Raw genomic sequence first — 22,335 nt, 5'->3', positions numbered from 1 at the left:
GCATCCTGGCGCAGAGATAGTCACGGACCACAAAGCAAATCCCACTAATGTTATGTGACTCGGGGCTGAGGGATTTCCATCAGCCTCAGCCCCTCATTGTCCATCTCCCTCACCCTTGTCAAAGTCATTTGACAGCCATAGCAGCCAAGACACTTTCTTTCTCTTTGGATTTGTCTCCTTCATGCTTCATGCCCCTCACTGAGCCATCACTGGTTGTCGGTTCCATTTGACTCACCAGTCTTTCTCTAAAATTGGTTTTATTTCTTGTATTTGTCTTATCTGAAGTTCTCATTTCTTGACTCTCTCTCACTTGCACTTAAGAGTTTATCATATTTCCCATATGGCCGCCTTCACTGCTATGATCCGTCTCACTCTGCATTTGCTGTCTCCCTGTACCTGGTCCCCCTCATCAAGTTTACCCTTCATGGCTACCTTGTTCCTAATATGTGTCATATACTTCGGATTGTTTTTGCAAGGTACAATTTTTTTTTCTAGTTTTATATGGGATTTTTGTCCCCCCTCAACAATTCATTTTTGTTTTTTTCCTTCTCCCTGTTTTCCCAAGGATCTCATTCCCAGTGTTTATGAATATGAGTTTGCTAAATGTCTTTTCCACACCCTTTGCCTCTGTGGTTTTTCCTGAATCACAATGTGCCTGCTTAGTTAGGCTATCCATGCACATAAAAGTTCAGGAGCAGCTAGCTGTTTCAGAGAGAACACTGTGTCTTCAGTTTGTCTTCTAAAGTCCTATACAGTTGCTGCAAAAATGGGGGCCAGTGATCTGCAAAACATCCTCCTCACCCACAGTGGGGTCACCTGCCCATATGATGAGAAGAAAAATATGCTTCCAGGACAGAAAGGAAAAACACCTGCTATTCTTTGAATGTGTCCCCCAAAGTTCATGTGTTGAAAACACAATCCCCAATGCAACAGTGTTGAGAAGTGGATCCCACTCCTCAAAGGTTTTTAGGTCATGATGGCTCTGCCTTCCCAAATTGATTAAAGTCATTGAAGCAGGAATGGGTTCATTATCATGGAAGTGGGTTCTTGATAAAAGAATGAGTTCTGTTCTCTCTCTCTCTCCCACTCTCCCTCTCCCTCTCCCCTTTTCCCTGCTCTTTCCCTTTCTCAAGCCTGTTGCCCTTCAACTTTCCACCATGGGATGACAGAGCAAGAAGAAACTGCATAGATGCAACCCCTGGACCTTGGACTCTCCAGCCTCCATAGCTGTAAAAATTAAATCTGTTTTTTGTGAATTACCCAGTCTGTGGCATTATGTTACTGCAGCATGAACCAGATTACTACAGCACCCAAGATCTCCTTTATCAAAAACTTTCAGAATGTCTCCATTCCTTCTAATGGTGAGTTCCTTCAGAGCTTGCTACCTGCAGCCAGTGGCTGATTAAGACCTGAAGAATGCAGACTTTACTTAAGAATTACAAAAGAACTTGAGAAAACTTTGGGGTATGATGGCTATATTTATTATTGTGGCTGTGATTTAATGAATAGATGCTTATTAAATTGCACAATTTAATATGTACAAGTTTTTATAGGTCAAGTATAACCCCATTAGAGCTGAAAAACAAAGGAGGAGATATAGGACCACAGACTCATTATGCTTTATATCAAAGAGCAGGAGAATTGGGGATAAGTAGAAACAGGGATTTTAAAACCATCATGATATTTTCTCAACTCTCTTCTAGGTGTGTGGGTGGCCCTGTAAGATAACTTCATTTTAACTTTCTGCACATAATGAGGAACTTGGTGACTGGCAGCTTTGGGATGACCTCTTAGGAGTTCAGTCACAAAAGAAGCATCTTCTCTCTCTCAGCTGCAGTTTGGAAAAGCCCAAAGAAAGTTGTTCAATAGCCAGCTCTCATCCTGCACTCCCACTCAGGCCAATCACTGGAGGCAGGGGAAGGAGAGATCAGATTGCACCAATTTGGGACATTTCTCACTCTTGGGGTTGGGGATGGAGTCTATTTCCAGAAGGGATAGGGGTCCAGACAAAGTAAAAAAGGGAGTCTATGTGAGTCAAGAAGATATTTCTGTTACTGTCTATTCCACCTTATGTAAGAGGTCTTAAATATATATTTAATACATGCAATTTTTAAATTGTTTCATATACACAAATTTGTATGAATGAAGCAGAAATGTGTTTGCCTGCAACTACTGAGAGGTCCATATTTTTGTGTCAGGCTGCTAGGATATTTTTATGTTATAATTTAAGAATAAGGGAGGCACTTTCTTATGTGAGGCCCTAAGTCAAAGATAACAAATCAACAGCATATGTGTCTCCACTCCTTCCCTCCTAAACATAAGGTAAACATCTAGCAAATCAAAGCCCCCTTTCCCACTGAATCGAGGCCAGGTCTCAGAGTTATTCTCTACCAAGTCCTTTAGGTATCCCTTACTAATAAGCCCATTTGCCCTTGTTTTCATGAATAGCCTCCCAGTTAGCTTTTGGATAGGACTGCCTAGGGTGTTATTCCTCTTTGAGAAATCATTCTCCTTTCTCAAGACTCCTTCCCATTTCTTTCATATCCACAGTTATTCTTCAATCTCCTGCCTATTTGAGGAGCTCAATATATGATCTCCCTCAGACACTATCACTAGTAGGTAGTGTGAAAGTTACACAAACCTTCTGTGCCATTGTCTCTTTATTGGTAAACTGAAAATAGTTAAAATACTAGCCCATAGAGTTTATGTGATAATTATGTGTGTGTGCATACATGTGTGCATTAACTCTGACACATAACTAATGCCCTATAAACTATTTCAATCAAAACTTATCTTTCTTGTGTATCATTCTTTAAACTACTGACTATTGGATTTATCAGATACTTGAACAAATCTAAATTTAAAATTAATAATAATTTCATGTCCTGCACATCCTAGGCAATATTTTTACTTTAAATAGATCTGTGGCAACTTCAATTATAGAGTCACCAAGATGGACATTATGGGTAAACTAGCAGGAGGAAAAATTTTTGTGAAAGTGAAAGATTTGAGGGCTATCAGTGGTCACTGACTCCACCTACTTCTAGAATGTATTTTACTAGGAGTGATTGTAGTATTGTGGCAGAATGTGGCAAATGTTCAAATATATTTCTTGTATGAGTCAGTGAATGAACACAGAAACACACAAGTAGCTGCTTCAGGGTCAGCAGTTTGCCCCTTGGCAATCACCTGGGATGACAAATTGTCTTCCACTAACCCTGTGGCAGAAAGGGTGGCTGGTAGCAGTTAAAGGTATTTCCTTTTGAAAGTCAAGTGGCAAGCTTTAAAGATCTGCCAGACCGGTTTTGTTTGAAAAAGTCAAATGGCCAAAGACTGAAGGCTCTCATGGAAATGCAAAAGAGTAACTAATTCACAGACTTATCCAAAACCCCTCTTTTGAAGTTGGTGGTTTACACCCTGCAGTTCCTGGAGACCATTTGTTCTTTGAAATATCTGATTTTTCTAAATAAAATCTTATAATTCCAAAGAAAATATGTAATCACTCAACACGAACCCTCCCTTCCCTAAACGAAGGTATAAGACCCTGCTTCTCCCATTCTGCGGGGCTCGACCTGGATGCACTAGCCCGTCGAGTCTGCTGAGACCTCCAGCATAATAAAGTTGCCACTTCCTATAATAGTCTTGGTGTCACGGCCTCTCTCTTTCCCACTGCATTATTCTGGTGCACTGGCCTGGAAAAGGAGAGTTTGGAGACGATGTGTTCCACCTCCTTTGTCATCGAGGTACAACCTCCAGGGCAACAGGAAGGGCAATCTCATCTGGCGTGCAACGGGCCTTCTGATCCATAGGAGGGAGGCCCCTCCCAGTGCACTGAAGCTCAGACCATGAAAGGACAACAGGAACCCAAGAGGCGAGGAACTGGCATAAGGACGACCACCTGATGGAAAGGACAGAAAGACCACCTGACAGAAAGGGTAGGAATAAGGGCCTTTGCACAGATCTGCCAAAGGATGGCAGAAGGGGAGCCTGGTCACCTCCCAGAGTCTACTAGTAATCTCCAGCCTGAAGGAAAGGGCTGAAAGACAGTGGCAGGAAACACTGTCTGAAGATGAACCCATAGACTCCTAGGATTAGGGCAGAGGGTTGAAGAATGTGTTGTGTGATTGTGTGTGAATGAGACAGATGGCGGGAGGACTCCACATAAAGTTAGTCTGCGTTGGGGGTGTACCAACCTGCCAATTGCTAAGAGGTATCTGAGATATCTTCGTGAGAAGTATGACTGGAGGGAAACAAAGTGGATGTTTCCCATATCCCTCATAATCTTATTTGTGTGTGTCTGTCGTTTTGAATCTACTAAAAAGCTGGTTGAGTTATTATGCTTTGTTTGATAGGACATGTCGTCTTTTAAAAACTTGATAGGTGCATGTTTCTTTATGTCATTTTATGTTTCCCTCCCTTTATTTGTGTGCTGTTTCTCCCAACCCGTTGGCACTGTTGAAATTCCTCCCTTTTGTTGTTAAGGTTGTGGGAAAATTGCCTGCTGCGTATATGAAGTGCTCCCGGTTATCTTGAATTATTTCCCGGGAGAGAAAGAATTATCCCCCTCCCTTCATTAGCCTGTGTTCTCCTTCATAAATTCTGAAGGAGTTCATTCAAATCCTCCTGTAAAGAAATGTAGAAATGCCTCTTATATGCTACTTAGCCTTTTGCTAACTCCATGCAAGTTAATGCTAACCTTGGAGAAAATAATTTTGTAATCTTTCTCTGGCAACTAAGGGACTGAATAGGCTGTTCTTGTTTTCAAATGTTAAAAGTCAGCTTAGTTAAAAGTAAGTCTGTTTCTAAAGGTTTAGACCTTGCCTAAGATCATAATCAACTGCTTGTTCCTGTAAAACTGTTGGGAACTTTCTTAGAGTTGTGTAATGTATGCTAAGTCCCTACTTTAAACTGTAATGCTAAATAACACTACTGCTTGCTTTTTTGGCTATGCCTGACTAACACACCTCTTACAAGACTGGTAAAGTTTTAAATGCTGAATACTTTGCAGGACTTAATAAGGCATGGGAACTGGCCATTCCCACTTGATTGTCACCTTGTAAGCTCGTACTTCACCTAAGGGACAGGTCAAGTACTAGGCACACTCTGTGGAGCATAGAGTGAGACCTAATCACTCTCATTTAATTGTCCACGCCTTACAACTAAGGCTACTGTTCAGTAATTCATAAGGATTTTTGAAAATTTTGCCTGATCATAATTAGGAATAAGTAAAAACAGATCATTTTACATCTACGTGGTCTGTTCACTCTAAAAGGTTTTGTACCAGGTCATTTGTAGACATCATTGGAAAGTCATGGAGCAAAAAAAAGGGGGCTCCAAGAAGGGCTGAGAACACTCAGCTTGAAAGAAGCCATCAGAATCCCAGGAATACCTGGCATTGTTGTTTATTGCTTTATTTAGTTATTTGTTTTAGAATTCTCCTTTGAGGAATAAATTGCAAATGTTCAAAACAAATTCTGTGTTTTCAAGAAACATGACCAAGAAAATGTGTAACAATCTGTACCCTCAGACACCCCAATGGAACAGATTTTGAATAATTAAAGCAAATTAAAATTACATGGTTTAAAAATTTAAAAATAATAATAGTAATAATAGGTGCATTATTAACAATCAAATTTTAGTTCACTACAAGTTAGCAGATAATAAGATTTGGAAAGGAGCAAAACTATCTGGCAATTAAATTCACCTTGTAAACCTAAAAAAAAATGGTCAAAAGTTCTGTATGTAGAGGCATTTAAAAAATTTATTTCACTACTTTGCAAACAAGATTATATCCTACAGAATATTAAATGCCCAACTCCAGAGGCTTGACTCAGGACTATGAATACCAAACTCCCAATTATAGGAAGCCTCTGAAGTTCTTAGAAACTGAAACAAAAAAAAGAGGAGAAGAACTCCAAGATGAGCACCAGCCAGAGGAAAGGTAAACAGACCTATTGGCAGTTGCCACTAAAGGCAAAGCTCCAGTCACCCAAAGGAGGCCTGATAAGGATAAACTTGCTAAGGGGGATGGTATCAGCTGCTATGGATGTGGTCAATCTGGGCACTTAAAGCACAATTGTTCTTGATGGCCTAAGCCCCCAAGACCTTGTCCAACATCTGGACTAAAAAGCCACTGAAAGAAATGATGTGGCCTCTCCCGAAGGGGGATGGAAACACCTAGCACAGTGATGGTGGCTGTTAACTGAAGGGGGAGGGACACAGTCCAGCCCAGTGCTCTGTTTGCCATCACCCTAGAGAATCCCTGGGTCTATATGAATGTGACTGGGGTCCAAATTAATTTCTTAATTAATACTGAAGCTAAGTCTTTAGCCCTTGTGCTCATACTGAACTTTTGTCTCCTAAAACCTGGTCTCTAGTGGAAGTTAAGGGTGTTCCAAAGTTAAATGTTTCACCTAACAGTTGCTAAAAGGTGAATTCAAATTATGACTGCAAAAGTTTGTCTAAGAATAAATAAAAGGGAAAGCAAAAAGCAAAGGAAAAATATAAAAATATTTTTGGTATAAAAATAAGGTTTTAGTAAGAAAAAAAGGAGGAATATAAGAAAAAAAGATATTTTTATCTAAAAAAAAAATCTTGCATGGTAAATTTCTGTCCTATAATAAAGTAAATAGTTATCTGAGAATTTTTTAAAAAGGAGTTAAAGAACAAAAATAAAATAGTATAACTTAAGTGATAAACTAGGTATAATAAAGTCTTTTCTGGATGCAAGTCTCCAAAACATTTTCGAATTTCTCTTCAAATTTTATATAAAATTTACTTGAGTGCCTAGTTCAAATTATAGTCTAAAGCAATCTGTCAGTCTACCATTATAGTCCAGAAATACATTAAAAACTCCAAAGGCTGGTACTTGTAATAAAGTCACAGAAATTAAAGTTTATCACTTAAGTTATGCTAATAACTTCAAGCCTTGTAGCTTTTGTACAAAAGGTAATCAGCCACTGCCTAAAATTGTCAAAATGTGTGCCTGACTTTATTCCTTTTATTAAACCAGAATCCAGTAATTTCATGCCCACATAACGGTCATGCAAGAATTCCAGCCAGTGCCTACAAACAATGCCACTGCTGAAACAAATCTGGATGCCTCAAGTCAGACAGGGAGATATTTTCAATCTCTGGCTAGACAGGACTGCGCCCATTATCAGCTCTGAAGAAATTACAGAAGACAGACCTTCACCCCTCAGGACCCCAAAAATAATTATGGGATCAAAAAATCTCCAAAGAATAAATAATTGAGGCAGTGTAGCTAGCACAGGCTAGACATAAATAAATTTTCTATAGGTAGGTTTTAGAAGGTGTTCAAATGTTTCTACTGCAGGCTGAGTGGCAATCTATCCCACTCCTTGGCAAATCCAGGGAAAAATCCATCAGATGTAGAACTAGGACAGGACAATATTCAGTTTGCAGTTTAGCATAATAATCACTAGAAATTCTCTGGAGACATGAATAAACTAAGCATAGGTATTTGGTATTGCATCACTCAGGATCCAAGTCCCTGAAATGGAATTCATTAAAACTTTGAAATTGTTTAATGGTAGGCCTTCTTCCTACACCTCTGAAGGAAAGGGAACCACAAACATAAACGCTCATAAGGAAATGTGTTGTACTTTTGGGGCAAATTTTAATCACAGTTTATAAGCTTATTTCCCTAGACACTTTTTGGATCATGAAAAACTCAAACATCCCAGGGGATTAAGTGCTGCTAAAAATTGGAGAAAAAAGAACCCAACCAACAACTGTATGAAAAGAGAAAAGGACCCTAAGGGTGGTCCTGTTCCTATACTAGTCTATAGAATTTAAATACCTGACTTCTCTATCATGATAAAACCCCTCTATGAAGCCTCAAAGGGGGGTGAACAGGAGCCCCTGCTATGGAAAAAGGCCCAGAAACAGGCATTTGAATGAATTAAACAGGCTTCTCACCTTTTGAAATTCTTTATGGGCAGCCACCTGCTCTCATTAAGGGCATACAAGGAGACTTAAAGGAATTAGGGAGTCTTACCCTAAAACAGCAAATGCAAGCTTTAGGTTCAGTCCTAAATGCCATCCATTGTCAAGTCAGAAAACAATTGCCAATTAGTTTAACTACCAATGCCCATTCTTTTAAGCCAAGGGATATGGTATGGGTAAAAAAATGGAATGTATAACCTCTAAAGTCCCTCTGGAGGGGGCCATTTACTGTTCTTTTATATAGCAAAATTAAGCTGGCCTTCCAGGACTGGGAGAGCACCGCACATTCGGCAACATCCCTTAAGCTGACCCTCCAGAAAGTCACCAAGCCCAACAAAGGCCCTGCTCTAGAAGCCTGAGAATACTTCAAGTCCTGCTTCCATCACACACTGGAGGCTGACTGATCAACACATGGCAGAAGATTAAGGATTCAGCTTAAGAACTCAGTGTACATTACTGATAAGCCATTGTTTTGCTTGGTCAACCTTTATATTTGCTAAACTGTTTGTCATTTTAATTGCTGTAGAACTAACTTTATTTGCTGTAGAATTAACAGAGTTGTCCCCATTGAGCATGTTAGAAAAGGGTCTCACTAGCATTTCCATTCTTTCTTATAATAGAAAGTGTTCTTGTACTTTTATGTATTTCTGCCTAATTTGGATGTTTATCACTTCCCTCACACACCCCGTATGTACGTTTATAGAAACTATCGGGCCAGACGTAAAAGTTTTCCATCGTTATTCATCCCAGCCAGAAGGTTGTTCTGGTGGCCAAAAAGGCCTGTTTTGTATTGGACATCTGCTTATGCAACTAAATCTTCTCAATGTACTAAAGAGCTACTTAGGACATATGAAAAGGTTGCATATGCCCAGCTCCCAGCATCATGGAAAGGCACATGTACAATAGGAATAATCCAGCCAGGATTTTCCCTTCTGCCTAAGCCAAGGGGGGAAGAACTGGGCATTCCCCTTTATGAAAGCCTCAAAACACAAGATGCTCGATCCCTCGGCCAAGTTCCTAATATAGGAGGAACCCAAGTTTGGAAAAATAACAAATGGCCACCCCAGAGAATTATAAATACTTATGGCCCAGTCACATGGGCACAAAATGGAAGTTGGAAATGCCGCACACCTATACATATATATATATATGCTAAATCACATTATTATTACAAGCTGTCTTAGAAATTATAATAATCAAACAGCCACGGTTTTTGAGCTTGTTGCTCAGCAGCAAGCCCAAATGAGCACAGCTATTTACCAAATCCACTTAGCTTTGAACTACCTGCTAGCAGAAAAAGAAGTATGTTGTAAATTTAATAGCTCTGACTGTTGTTTGCAAATAGATAATAATGGTAAAGTTATAACTGATATAGCCACCAGTGTTAGAAGACTTGCCCATGTCCTGGTGCAAAAATGGCAAGGCATAAAAATCAGCAATTTAAAAACATGTTCTCAGGTCTGGGAGGATTTAAGTATATTATTGGATCTGTAGTCCTATTGGTGGTATCCTGTCTTATCCTCCCTTGCATAACCTCAATAATTATGAATGCCATTTCTAAGTTTGTGAAAACAGTTGTTAAACAAAAAACTGTGGCCCATATAATGCTAATGCACCAAATTAAGGATGGTGATGCTCTAGATTTATAAAAGATCGAACATCAAGGGGGGGAATGTGGCAGAATGTGACAAATGCTCAAATATATTTCTTGTATGATTGAGTGAATGAATGCAGAAACACATAGGTAACTGCTTTGGGGTCAGCAGTTGGCCCCATGGTAATCACCTGGGATGACAAATTGTCTCCCACTAACCCTGTGGCAGAAAGGGGGGCTGGTAGCAGTTAAAGGTTATTTCCTTTTGAAAGTCAAGTGGCAAGTTCTAAAGACCCGCCAGATCAGTTTTGTTTGAAAAAGTCAAATGGCCAAAGACTGAGGGCTCTCATGGAAATGCAAAAGAGTAACTAATTCACAGACTTATCCAAAATCCCTCTTTTGAAGTTGATGGTTTACACCCTGCAGTTCCTGGAGACCATTTGTTCTTTGAAAGATCTGATTTTTCTAAATACAACCTTGTAAATTCCAAAGAAAATATGTAATCTCTCAACACGACCCCCTCCCTTCCCTAAACGAAGGTATAAGACCCCGCTTCTCCCATTCTGCAGGGCTCGACCTGGATGCATTAGCCCATCGAGTCCACCGAGCCTTCCGACGTAATAAAGTTGCCACTTCCTATAACAGTCTCGGTGTCACGGCCTCTCTATTTCCCACTACAGTTTGTTTTCTATTGCTGCGTAAGAAATTGCCACACACTTAGCAGTTCAAAAAGACACACATTTATTATCTCACAGATTCTGTGGGTCAGGCATAGCTTTACTGAGTTCTCTGCTCAGGGTCTCACAAGGTTGCTAGCAGGGTATTGGATCCGCTGTGTTTTTGAGACTTGACTGGAGAAAGACCTGCTTTCAAGCTCATTTTGGTTGTTGGCAGAATTCATTTACTTGTAGCTGTGTGACTAAGGACCCTGGTTTCTTACTGGCTGAACTCTGGAGGCTGCCCTCAGGTCCCAGATACCACTCACAGTTCCCTGACACATGCTTTCTCCCAAAGCAGTTCACACCTTGGCTGTTTGTTTTTTCAGAGTTGGCCAAGAGTCTCTCTCTAGCATGTTAAGATTGAGTCATATAATGAAATATAATTATAGACATGATGTTCCCTCAACGTAGCCATCTCCTATTAGTTAAAAGCAAGTTGTGGGTCCTAACTGCACTCAAAGGGAGAGAAGTACAACAAGATGTACTCCTTGTACTCATTGGAGGTGAAGCTCTTGAGAACCAGCTTAGCCTGCCACTGTGACAATGGAAATGAATAGCTGGGGAAGACCTTAAGCCTTGCATATGTTCTCTCTTACCTCATTCAACTCTCCCTCCATTTTTCCCACCCTCTATATATTTCTTTCCAGTGTTTGCACATGAGCAACACAAGTTTTATTAATTTTCTCTCCTTTACTTTACAAGTACACTAATTCTCCTTGGGAACCATGGGTTACTTATCAATGTAAGGAGAATATATTAGTTTCCTATGGCTGCTGTAATAAATTACCACGAACTCAGTGGCTTAAAATCACACACATTTATCTTCTTACAGTTCTGGTGTCAAAAGTCTAAAATCAGTTTTTCTGGGACCAAATCAAGGTATCAGCAGGATCATGGTCCATTCAGAAGCTTTAAGAGGAGAAAAACCATTTCATTTCCTTGTCCAGGTTCTAGGGCTGCATTCCTTCCATTTCTTGGCTCATGGTCTCTTCTTCCATCTTTAAAATCAGTGGCTTAACATCTTTGCATCTCTCTCAGTTCATGTTGTCACATCATCTTCTTTCTGCTCTGTAGCAAAATCTCTCACTGCTTTCTGCCTCCCCCTTATAAGGACTCATGTGATTGCATTTAGGGCACATTCAGGTGATCCAGGATAATCTCCTCATCTCAAGATCCTTAACTTAATCACATCTGCAAAGTCCCTTCTGTCACATAAGGTAACATTCACAGGTTCCATAGAGTAAGACCCAGATATCTTTGGGGATCATTATCAGCCTACCACATGGGGATTTATAAACCTTTCCCCGAACCTCTAGAAAAGAATAGTGGCTGAGAGGCAGAATACTATTCATTTGCTAAAAAAATGTGAAGGAGAGATTCTGCTCAGTACTTCACACCCCAAATTTAAAAGGCCTCCTAGCCCAATACACACAGAACAGATAGACCTGTGCTTAGAGAGTTCCAAGAATACCAGGAATGGATAATAGACAATTCTAGAGATAAAAGAACCTTTAATCTATCCCCCCTCCCAAACTTCTACATTTAAAATGAGAAATCTGAGGCCCAGAGGACAAAAGTATGTTACTTAAGGTCATATGTATAATTGGGGGAGGGGTGAGGGCAGGATCTGAGGAAAAAATTCATATCATGCCTTTCCATGATGCCACATTGCCTCTCTTCTGGAATTGTAGTGGGGGGGGTATAAATGAGAAGTCAGCAAACTTTCTCTGTTCACAGTAAATATTTTATATTTTTATGGGCCACACATAAAGTTGTCTCTATCACAACTACTCAGTGGCCATAACACAATATGTAAATTGTGCTACTTATTACAAAAGCAGCCATAGACAATATGTATATAAATGGGTATGGCTGTTTCCAACAAAACTTTATTGACAAGAGCATGCAGTGGGCCAGATTTGGCCTGCTGGTCATAGTTTGCTGGCCCTTGGCCTTTATGGCAACGATCAACATTAATATGGGTTTACTACACTCAAGAGCCTGTATATTTTCATTTAAGCCTCACAATCTGTATGACACGTATTATTACTCCCATTTTGTGGGTAAGGAAACTGAGGCTCAGAGAGGTGGTAACTAGTCAAAGAACACATTGGAAGTAACAGATCTGGGATGAGAATTCAGACCCTTTCAATGCCATTTCTCTCAACCCCCAAGCTGGTGGTCCTGAATTATGGCTGCAGTTAGAATCACTTGGGGAACCTGTCAACAGTGTCAATGTCTGCACTTCATTTCAGACTATTTAATGCATAATATCTTACTGTGTGCCCTAAGCATCCATATATTTTAAAATTACTCCTGCCTTTCTTGCAGCCAGAGTCATTGACTCTGCTCTGTGTTGTACTGTTTGTGAGTTTTAAAAAGATGAGGATGAGGATGAGGATGATGATAATAAGGGAGGAAGAAAGGTAGGAAAGGAGAACTGAGGCCAAAATACCAATGGCATGCAAGAACATCTTGCTTGAGAAAAAAAATTTACAAAATCCTCAAAATTTACGAAACTGATAAAATGAGGAAGATGGGCAATTTGCATTACAAAAGGAATTTTCACTTGTGTGTAAGAATTATCTGCAGGGTTCTTTTAACAGATATTTCCTTTTAGATGATTAAGTGCATATCTAGAGACCATTAATTGCTTGAGAGAAAGTCTGGGAGGTGGGGGGCAGAGGTTTTCAGCATTAAAATGTTTAGTGCCACTACTAGTTGATGATTAGCAGAAACAAAAATAAAGAACACTTCAAATTATTGTGTGGAAATGAGAAAGAGCATCTTAATCACCCAGATTCCGGATGTGCCTCTCCTCAACATTGCTAGCCACACCCGCATGCAGTGGCTACATATTAAAGAAATAAACACTGAAGTTTAAAAAAAGAGCCTCTGACGTCTACCTTTAGACATGAAATGTCCACCTTCTGTCAAAGAAGAAATTTTTCCTCAAATATCCTAAGGATGGAAGCAACTGTTTCTTGGTCCATCCTGGTTTTGGGTGGAGAATGGCATATCAGTGAGAAACAGGAAAATGCTGCCATCTCAAATCACTGAACCTAAATAGATTGGATATGTCACTGTCAAGGATGAATTAATGTCTTAGGTAATTAAAATTCTTGTCATTTTATCAAGGTTTTTGTGACTTCTGATTTCATATCTGAGCAGGAAGTGAGGAGAATATAAGGAAAAGAGAAAAGGCAATACTCATGTACTTCTTCCAATTGCAAGATTGAGAAAATAAAAGAACAGGATTCCCAGTTAAATTTGAATTTCAGATAACTAATGAAAAATTTTCTAGTATAAGTATGCTCCAAATGTTACATGAGACATATTTATACTGTAAAATTATTCATTGTTTAACTTCAATTCTAATCTAACTAGGCATCTTGTATTTTTATCCAGCAAACCTAGCACTTCTTTAACTTACACCTGATTCCTTGGTACCACAATAAAGGCACATTTTGAGTTAATATTCATTTAATTACAGTGGCTGTGGAGAAAGTCAATTGTGGTTCCATTAGCGCCATATCCTAAAAATGTTGCATATTCCAACATCCCGTGTGTAAGGACACTAATAGCCAACATCTGAGAGGTTTCCTCTGTAGCAGCAGATAAGGGGCAGAAGCAAGATGTGAACCTCAATAGCACTACTCCAAAGCCCAAGTATGAATGCAGTGAAAAGTTCTCTATAGCATAGTCATAGATAGTTCTAGACTCTTCTAACACTTGCTTCTCACCAGCTTTCTCTCTTCTGTATATCTTATTCTTGCATGCCTCCATACTATCAAAGGTAGATAGCCCACTGGGCCAAATCACTGTCTTAGTTTAGGCTGCTATAACAAAAGATTATAAACTTAGTGGCTTATAAACAGCAGAAATGTATTTCTCACAGTGCTGAAGGCTGGAAAATCCAAGATCAAGGCTCTAGCAGATTCAGTGTCTGCTGAAGACCTGCTTCCTGGTTCAAAGATGGCAACTTTGTCCTTCCATGGCAGAAAGGAAAGGGAGCTCTCTGGAGTCCCTTTTATAAGGATACTAATCTCATTCTGGTCGGTTTCACCCTCATGACCCAATTGTCTCACAAAGGCCTCACATCCAAATAACAGCACATTGGGCATTAGGATTTAACATATAAATGTTGCCTAAACATTCAGCCTATAGCACAACCTCCTCAGGGCAAATGGATGCTGAGTGAAAAGGGTGGGGGTCACTCCAGCAAGTGCTTTCCTCCTTTGTATTCAGAAGAGGCAGTCTTGGCTTGGGATCACAGACAAGTCTCTCTCCATGACTCTGAAAGGGGAAACGTCCTCAAGCAACTTGGCACAATACACATAAATCTTCAGTGTGTCTCAGTTTCCCAGCTACAATATGGTGATGCTAATAATATCTACTCTTAGGCTTGCATGGTGAATTAGAAGGCTCAGACCACATGGAGTGTCTAGAAGGGTGCCTGGTACATAATATGTGCTCAGTAAATATTGACCGTTAAGCATGTGATCAGGATAAAGGGGGTTAAACAACTAGACCTGCATTTTCTTTCCCACAAATTGGCCAACCTGAATACCCCATGCCAAGTGGTGTCATTTCTCCAAAGAATTTAGCAGAGGAACCAGACATCCTTTATTCTCTGCCAGATTTAGGAAGAGATGAGCCTGTTTATAACTCTGACAGGCACCAAGCTCCCTGCAATTCACTTTAGAGACAGAGTCCAGTGAATCCTGGTGAAAAATGTCAACTTTGCCTAGAAGAAAATCTGAGAGAATATACTGCAATGCCATATTTTGCTCTGCAGTATGCAAGAGTTGCTTGTTGTCTCCTCTTGCCAAGAACAAAGAACGAGCTTCTGGAAGTGGTTGGTCCTTTGATCAAGAGAAGTATTTCTTGTGAAGGGATTCCTTTGAAGGATCCCAGCATCTAAACTATTTCTCTCATTTGTTTAATTAATTCTCTCAACTTACACTTATTAAGTACCTACCATCAACCTCTAGGTACTGTAGATTTAGCAACAAACAAAGTAAATCAAGATCCCTCTCTCATAGAACTCAGAGTCTGGTGAGGAAATACAGGAAAACACTATAAGTAAGTAAACTCTATGTTGGAAAGTACAAGAGCTATGGGAGAAAATAAAGAGGTGAAGAGAGATTGGGAATTCTGAGAAAGAGCAGAAAAGGTAGATAATGAAAGCCTGCCTTTTCAAAGACTTCTTCTACAGAGGATGAGACAAGATGCCCATCCCTGATAACTGGAAGCTGGCCATGACAAAAGCTCAGCCAATGGGTGCCACTCTTTAAAGAGAAAAAGGAATTTGAACAGAGTGTGTAAAGACAGCAACCTCCAGAGATAATCCTGTGGCTGAGGCTGACCTCTTAGAACAGTTGCAGAATAACAAATGTCCAGGGTAATCCCACAAGTGGAGACTCCCTAGTCTGGTTGTCTCAGAGCTGAGTTCCAGCCAGATCCTGTCCCCTCTGTGTCCTACTTGTTTTCTAAATGAAAACATTATCAATCCGCATAAGATCCCCCTCCCCAGATGCTTTTACAGGGAGATGATACACAAAAGAAAACAAGTGTTATCACTTATTATCTGTTCCAGGCAGGAGGTGGAGGGGATAAAGTATGTCCCCAGTTGCAATAGTTTGGACACAAATAAACAGAAGCTTGGCAGATAACCAGGAGACCTGCTTGGATATTTTAAGCTCCTGGCCCTCAAAAATGGATTGTCTTATGCAGACTGATAATGTAATAGTTCCATGAGGTTTTTAAAATTTTGTATACCCCTTAAAGAACCAAGATTATGCATTTTCCCCTCTGTCAAATATACAAAGAAAGCAGGACACCAAAATGGAATCTATGCAGTGGGGAAGAGAGTCAATTTCCTTCCCATCATAGGACTTCTCAGTAGGTAAATATTGATTACATTTTCCGGAACCTCAAGCCATTATTTCTGATACAACTGCTTGCTTCCAGATATGAATTTCTCACCCTCGTATCCATGGGGATATCAAACAGAATGAGGAGAAAATTTTCGCTAAGGAAGCTTGGCAGAAAATCACCTTCTAATTATGAGCATTTAATTCACATTCCCAGCATTAGTGTCCTTGGGAAGTGACAACCAATGTCCACCTTAAAGATAACTCTTCACCTAATGCCACCTGCAGTCCAGGTAAACAGAGCACCAGGCTTGACCTACAAGATAGGGAAAAGTCCAGAATCTTTTTTTTTTTTTTGAGTTGGAGTCTCACTCTGTCGCCCAGACTGGAGTGCAGTGGCCGCTTCCGGCCACCGCAGCCTCGACCTGCTGGGCTCCGGCGATCCTTCCGCCTCAGCCTTCCAAGTAGTTGGAATTACAGGCATGCACTACCACACCCAGCTGATTTTTTGATTTATTGTAGAGATGAGGTCTCGCTGCCCAGGCGGGTCTCGAACCCACGGGCTCAGGCAATCCACTCACCTCAGCCTCCCAAAGGCGCGGGATTACAGGCTGAGCCACTGAGCCCGGCTTCAGAATCTTGTTGACTGTTGAAAGCCATGCCAGAGGCCTGGTGCTGTTGTTTCTCATGTGAATTATTAATGCAGTCTCGGGATCCGTTGGACAGCAAAGGTGAGAAGATAGCAGGCACGTCAGAGTAGAATTGGCAGGAGCTGGTGATTAAGCCTTTGGCCCCATGCATGCTGTCAACACTATTGCTGGGATGCTGGAAACGACCCACTGTTAAATCCTGTCTTAAGCAGAAATGCATCCCAGATAAGCACAGTGGCCATGGATGTCCCCCCCTGACACCAGCTCTATAGTTATGAGTGAGAAGAAGAAACAAATGTTAAGACTTGATATCACACATCAGAAAAAAGTCCAGCTGCAGAGCCTAAGTACCTCCTAACAAGCTCCAAATTCTCATAGTAAAATTACAAGAAGCAAGAATCCAGTGGAAGGAGCTTCCCTGCCTTAGGTTGGGTTCCACCTAGTAAGTTGAAGCACACACTCCAGAATTATTCCACAACTCTGGGACTTAATGGCATTTATCCATGATATCCATCTGTCATTGGGTGACTTCTGGGGATGTTAACTCCATGGCATTTACAGTTTGCCTGTTATGCTGGGTGTCTGATCCTGTGGCCAGAAAAGGACTACTCTCAAAAAGAGAGAGGCAAATACTAAGAATACTACAGCAAGTAAAGAACACCCGGGGGTTATGGTAGAGTACTGAGCAGATGACTATTGTTAAAGTTCCCTATTCGTGTGTTGACCTATAAGTAGTCATTTAGTGTGACCAAAAGTATTTGTACTGCAGAAGGAGAGAGGGCCTGTGTAAGTTACTTAAACTTTCTAGTGCAGACTTTTTATCTGTCACTTGACAAAGTGATGTCTCCCCTACCTAGTTCATAATGCAGTGATGTCATCTCACCTTGCTAAAACTATTTAGTGTCGTCCAATAGCTATTAAGATTAAAGCTGTGTAGTCCACAAGGTCTTTCATGGTCTCATCCTCCCTCCATCCACATCCCCTGCCTAATCACCCCCACTTCTTAAACCTCCTCTCTTGTCTTTCCTGCTTCATTCTAGGTGCTCGGCCTTCAGTGACTATCCCTTCTTCTCTGTCACTGACTCCCTCTTATCAAATGTTCTTTACAAACACTGTAGGTTCCTCTACCTAGAACACTTGCCATCATGATCACTACCACAATTACCATCCCTGTCTCTTGTTTAGTTCATTTATACCTATCCTAGAGTTAGTGCAAACATCACACCTACAGAGAAGCCTTATTGGATGATGCAATTCAGGGGTTAAAATTGCCATATTCTCTGTATGCACCGGTCCAACATTCTCAGAGAACAAAGTGGTAAACATATCAGAAACCTTAAAAAAAATGGTCACATTATTTGACTTAACAATCTGCACACAAAATGTGTTTTAAGCAAATGCTTCAAATCATGTAAAAAGATCAAGGGGTATTTCTTTTGAGAGGGAAGGAGGGAAAGTACTGGAAATTAGAAAAGAAAGAAAAACAAGCTGAAATAAATATATCTCTAATGAAATACTACTCAGCCATGAGAAATGTTCTATACATATATCCTTGTTTCTCATGGCTGATATATCACAAATTTGAAAATTAGGCCACAGAATAGTTTATTCAATACTATTATGTTCTGTAGGTATGTTTTGCTAGATCGCAAATGTTTTGGGGGGAAGAATGTGTTTGCATGTATGATCACAAAAATGTTAAAAAATATTTTTTTATATTGACTTTATTATTGTACTGTATAGCACAAGATTCTGGTTAATATTTCTTATACTTTGGGATAACAGGATTTAATTTTTAGGGAGAGTAAGATATTTAATGGCCATATTCACTTGATTTTTTTTCTTTTAAATTTACTTATTTATTATAAAGATGTGGGGTACAATTCAAGGTTAGGTATACAAACATTAATCATTATGCAGCCATAAAAGAAGAACAAATATATGGAGTTTGCAGCAAATTGGGTGGATCTGAAGTCTATTATACTCAGTGATTTATCACAGAAACAAAGAACTGAGTTCCATATATTCTCACTCATAAAGTGAACTTGAACAATTATAATGCTATAAGAAAGTGATTGGCAGTAGTGGAAAACTGTCAGGGGAGGGGAAGTGGGACTGGCAGTTGAGGGAAACTGCTAGGAGAGTGGGGGCATACCTCATCAAAAATATTTCTAATGAACTTCCTTCCCTCGTCTCCTTTTCTTCCTCTGTTTCTGTGTCATTTAAGTTTTCTATATCAAACTTCATAAAATCATTCAATTCTGAGGAGAAAAAGAATAAACTTGGCACATCCAGACACCCAAACAAATTGTCCTTTCAATACACTGCATCATTTTCTCTTGATAAGGGGAATAAAAATCACATCACTGGGACTGATCACAGGGAAACAAAGCCACCCAAGTCAATTGGTGCCCAATTTTCCCTCTTCCACTTTTCTCCTTTTTGACCTATATATTTGCTTGGATGACTCCCACTCCATCACCCTTTTCTCTCCCCTCATGCAGTTCCATGTAACTCCATGTGCCAATTAAATTTGAAAGGAAACACAGAAAATCAAAATAAAAGGCTCTCCATTCTTCACACTCACATAAAAGCCTCCAAGGTTACAGTCAATTCGAGGAACCTTAGCTTCCTTTCATCTGCTCCTCTGTCAGAGATGTCCTGCAGAGTTAACGGGCTTTAAAAACAGAACCTAGGATAGTGAGAACCAAAAGGAGATAAGCATATGTTTGTGTAAGCTGAAAATTGTCCTATATGGAACAGAGTCAAAATAAATCAATAAAAGCAGTATCAGACATGCGCTACAGAGAAAAACTGTTAATTACTGGTATTACCATTGATATGTATTCATTTGAGACTTTTGTTCGGTAAAGGCAATTGCTTGGTCCTGTTACATAACCAAAATCGAGAGACTTTACAAAGAAGTGGGGTGAGGAATGCTCCCTGCTCAAACTCAAACAAAAGGATTGAAGGAAAATGTGACAAGTGATAGTTTCTGGGGATTTACTGAGACAAATCAGCTCAGAAAAGAATATGAACATCCTCAGTTCCATCCAAATATCACCCACTCTCACATGGTTTTATTCTCTGCATATAAATTTCAAGTTTGAAAGCATTTAGATAGAAACCATTTTCTCGGGAATGCACTCTCCAATGTCAAGACCAGCATGAAGCCCACAGAAAAAAGTGTCTCTGGAGAGACTCCTGAAGATGGCGATGGCATAGGTGGATCCATGAGACTCTCTGAACGTGAGTTCCCAAAAAGACTCTTACTTTTCTTTCTACAACCCCCTGTCCACTGCCAGCTGCACTGGTACGAGGCCCGGGGACCTTTGGTCTCAAGCAGGGCCAGATATTGCAGCCTGGCAGAAGCTGCTCCACTATATGTAACTCCAGCCAGCTGGGGAATCCCGAATCCCAGATCCCAGCTCCCTCCCTGGTTACATCATCATGACCAGCACCCAGCACCAAGCTACTGGTCACCCAGGGAGGCGCTGGGTGCCCACTCCTCAGAGATACCATTCCCATTTCTGGCTGAAGTGCCCTGTGAGGGACCCAGAGCCACCACCTGCCCTGTGGAGCTTTGGAGATCTGGAACCCTGGGCCCACCCTGGCTGAGGCACTCAGCATGCGACCACAAGCTTGTGTAAGGGAGCTTGTGTAAAGTGTTGATCAGATGCTTCCAGTTCCAGAGAAGGGAACCCCTGACGCTCTCCTCCACCTTAGCCTGCTGGTGGCACCCAAGATCCAGTGCCCACCTGTGTAGCTGGTCTCGCAAGAGACCCATACGAGTATCCCTAAAAGTGAAAGTAAAACTACCACCTCCATTTTCAAGGCAGATTTGCATCACCCCGCCCACCTATCAGAGCCTCTACCTCGGTTCCCATGATGATGTCATTAAACAAAAGATAAAGTCCCTCCCCTACACCGAACAGAGACAAGTCACAGATCTCCCAGGCAGCAGGCTAGCTGCCTGCAACAAAAACAGAGGGGAGAGGCTAGAGATTAGAGCTCAAGGGACTTTAACCACTAGGAGATGAGAGAAAATCTACACAAATGAAGAAAAACCAAAAGAAGGATATGGGTCTCTCTCAGACACCTGGGAGGGCAGACACTGAGAAAACTGACTTCAGAATGCAAACAATGAAGAGCCCCCAGAATGACTGGTCTCAAACTACAAACTTAGATATCAAAACATTAATGGAGAGATTAAAAAGAATTGAGGAGACTCAAGAAGAAACTAGAAAGGAGCTGATATCTGAGATAACAGTAATAAAGAATACTATGAATGAAATAAATAACAAACTGATAAGTATGGAAAGCAGAATTACCCAAGCAGAAGAAAGAATCTCAGAGCTTGAGGACCAAAATATAGAACTAACCCAAACTCTTAAAAACACAGAAAATAAGCTCAAAAAGACAGAACAAAACCTTCAAGAGATGAGCGATTACTTCAAGAGACCGAGCCTAAGAGTAATTGGCCTTCCTGAGGCAGAAAGAGAGACAGAGACCACACTGGAACAAACCTTCCATGAGATCATTCAAGAAATCTTCCCTTATCTAATCACTGATGCAAAAACTCAAACACAAAAGATTCAGAGAACCCCTGCAAGACAACAAATGAGAAAACCAACTCCTAGACACATAATAATTTACCTAAAAAAGGAGGCATAAAATAAAAAATCCTAAAGGCAGCGAGAGAAAAAGGCCAGATCACCTATCATGTAAGACCAATTAGAATAGCAGCAGATTTATCTACAGAAACCCTGCAGGCTAGGAGAGCTTGGAGCCCTATTTTCAAAGTCCTAAAAGATAAAAAATTTCAACCAAGAATAACCTACCCAGCCAGATTAAGCTTCATCAGCGAGGGAGAATTAAAATGTTTCCCAGATATCCAATCCCTAAGAACTTACGCTGCCACCAAACCACCTCTACATGAAACACTCAAGAAAGTACTAAACTGGGGAGACACCTCTTACCAACAAGGGTACCTGAATGGAGCATATTTGTATACCTAACCCTTAAGTGTACCCCACAATATCATAATAAAAATATTGACAAAAATAAATAAAATAAATTATTCAATTAAAAAAAGAAATAAAGTACAAACACAGAAGAAAAGGGGAAAAAAAGAAAAACCTTCTTCACAAGAGTACAGGAAAAAGAATAAAATACACATGAACCAATCCCCAAAACAAAAGAAAGACAATAAACCAAGTGGAAGAATAAATTTATAAGAACTCTATGACAGGGACGAACTCTCACATTTCAATAATTAGCCTCAACGTGAATGGACTAAATACACCACTGAAAAGATATAGAATGGCAAAATGGATAAAATATCACCAGGCAACAATATACTGCCTTCAAGAAAGCCATCTCACTAGAAAGGACATGCACAGACTCAAAGTAAGAGGATGGGAAACAAATTTTCAGGTGAATGGAACATAAAAGAAAGGAGGAGTCGTGATTCTAATTTCAGACAAAATACCATTTAAGCTATCAAAAAATTTAAAAGATACAGAGGG

The 22,335-nt window shown here is 40.3% G+C and overlaps 1 pseudogene; it reads left to right on the top strand.

Moving 5' to 3' along the window:
• Positions 1–16,402: 16,402 nt before the first annotated feature.
• Positions 16,403–22,335, top strand: part of LOC103258665 — a 9,933-nt pseudogene continuing 4,000 nt past the window's right edge.

Source organism: Carlito syrichta, unplaced genomic scaffold (assembly GCF_000164805.1).
Source record: "Carlito syrichta isolate Samal-C Ts95f unplaced genomic scaffold, Tarsius_syrichta-2.0.1 Scaffold84598, whole genome shotgun sequence".
In the NCBI taxonomy this organism is placed as follows: domain Eukaryota; kingdom Metazoa; phylum Chordata; class Mammalia; order Primates; family Tarsiidae; genus Carlito; species Carlito syrichta.
Note: the sequence above shows the minus strand (reverse complement) of the source record. Positions and strands in the feature narration are given on the sequence as shown.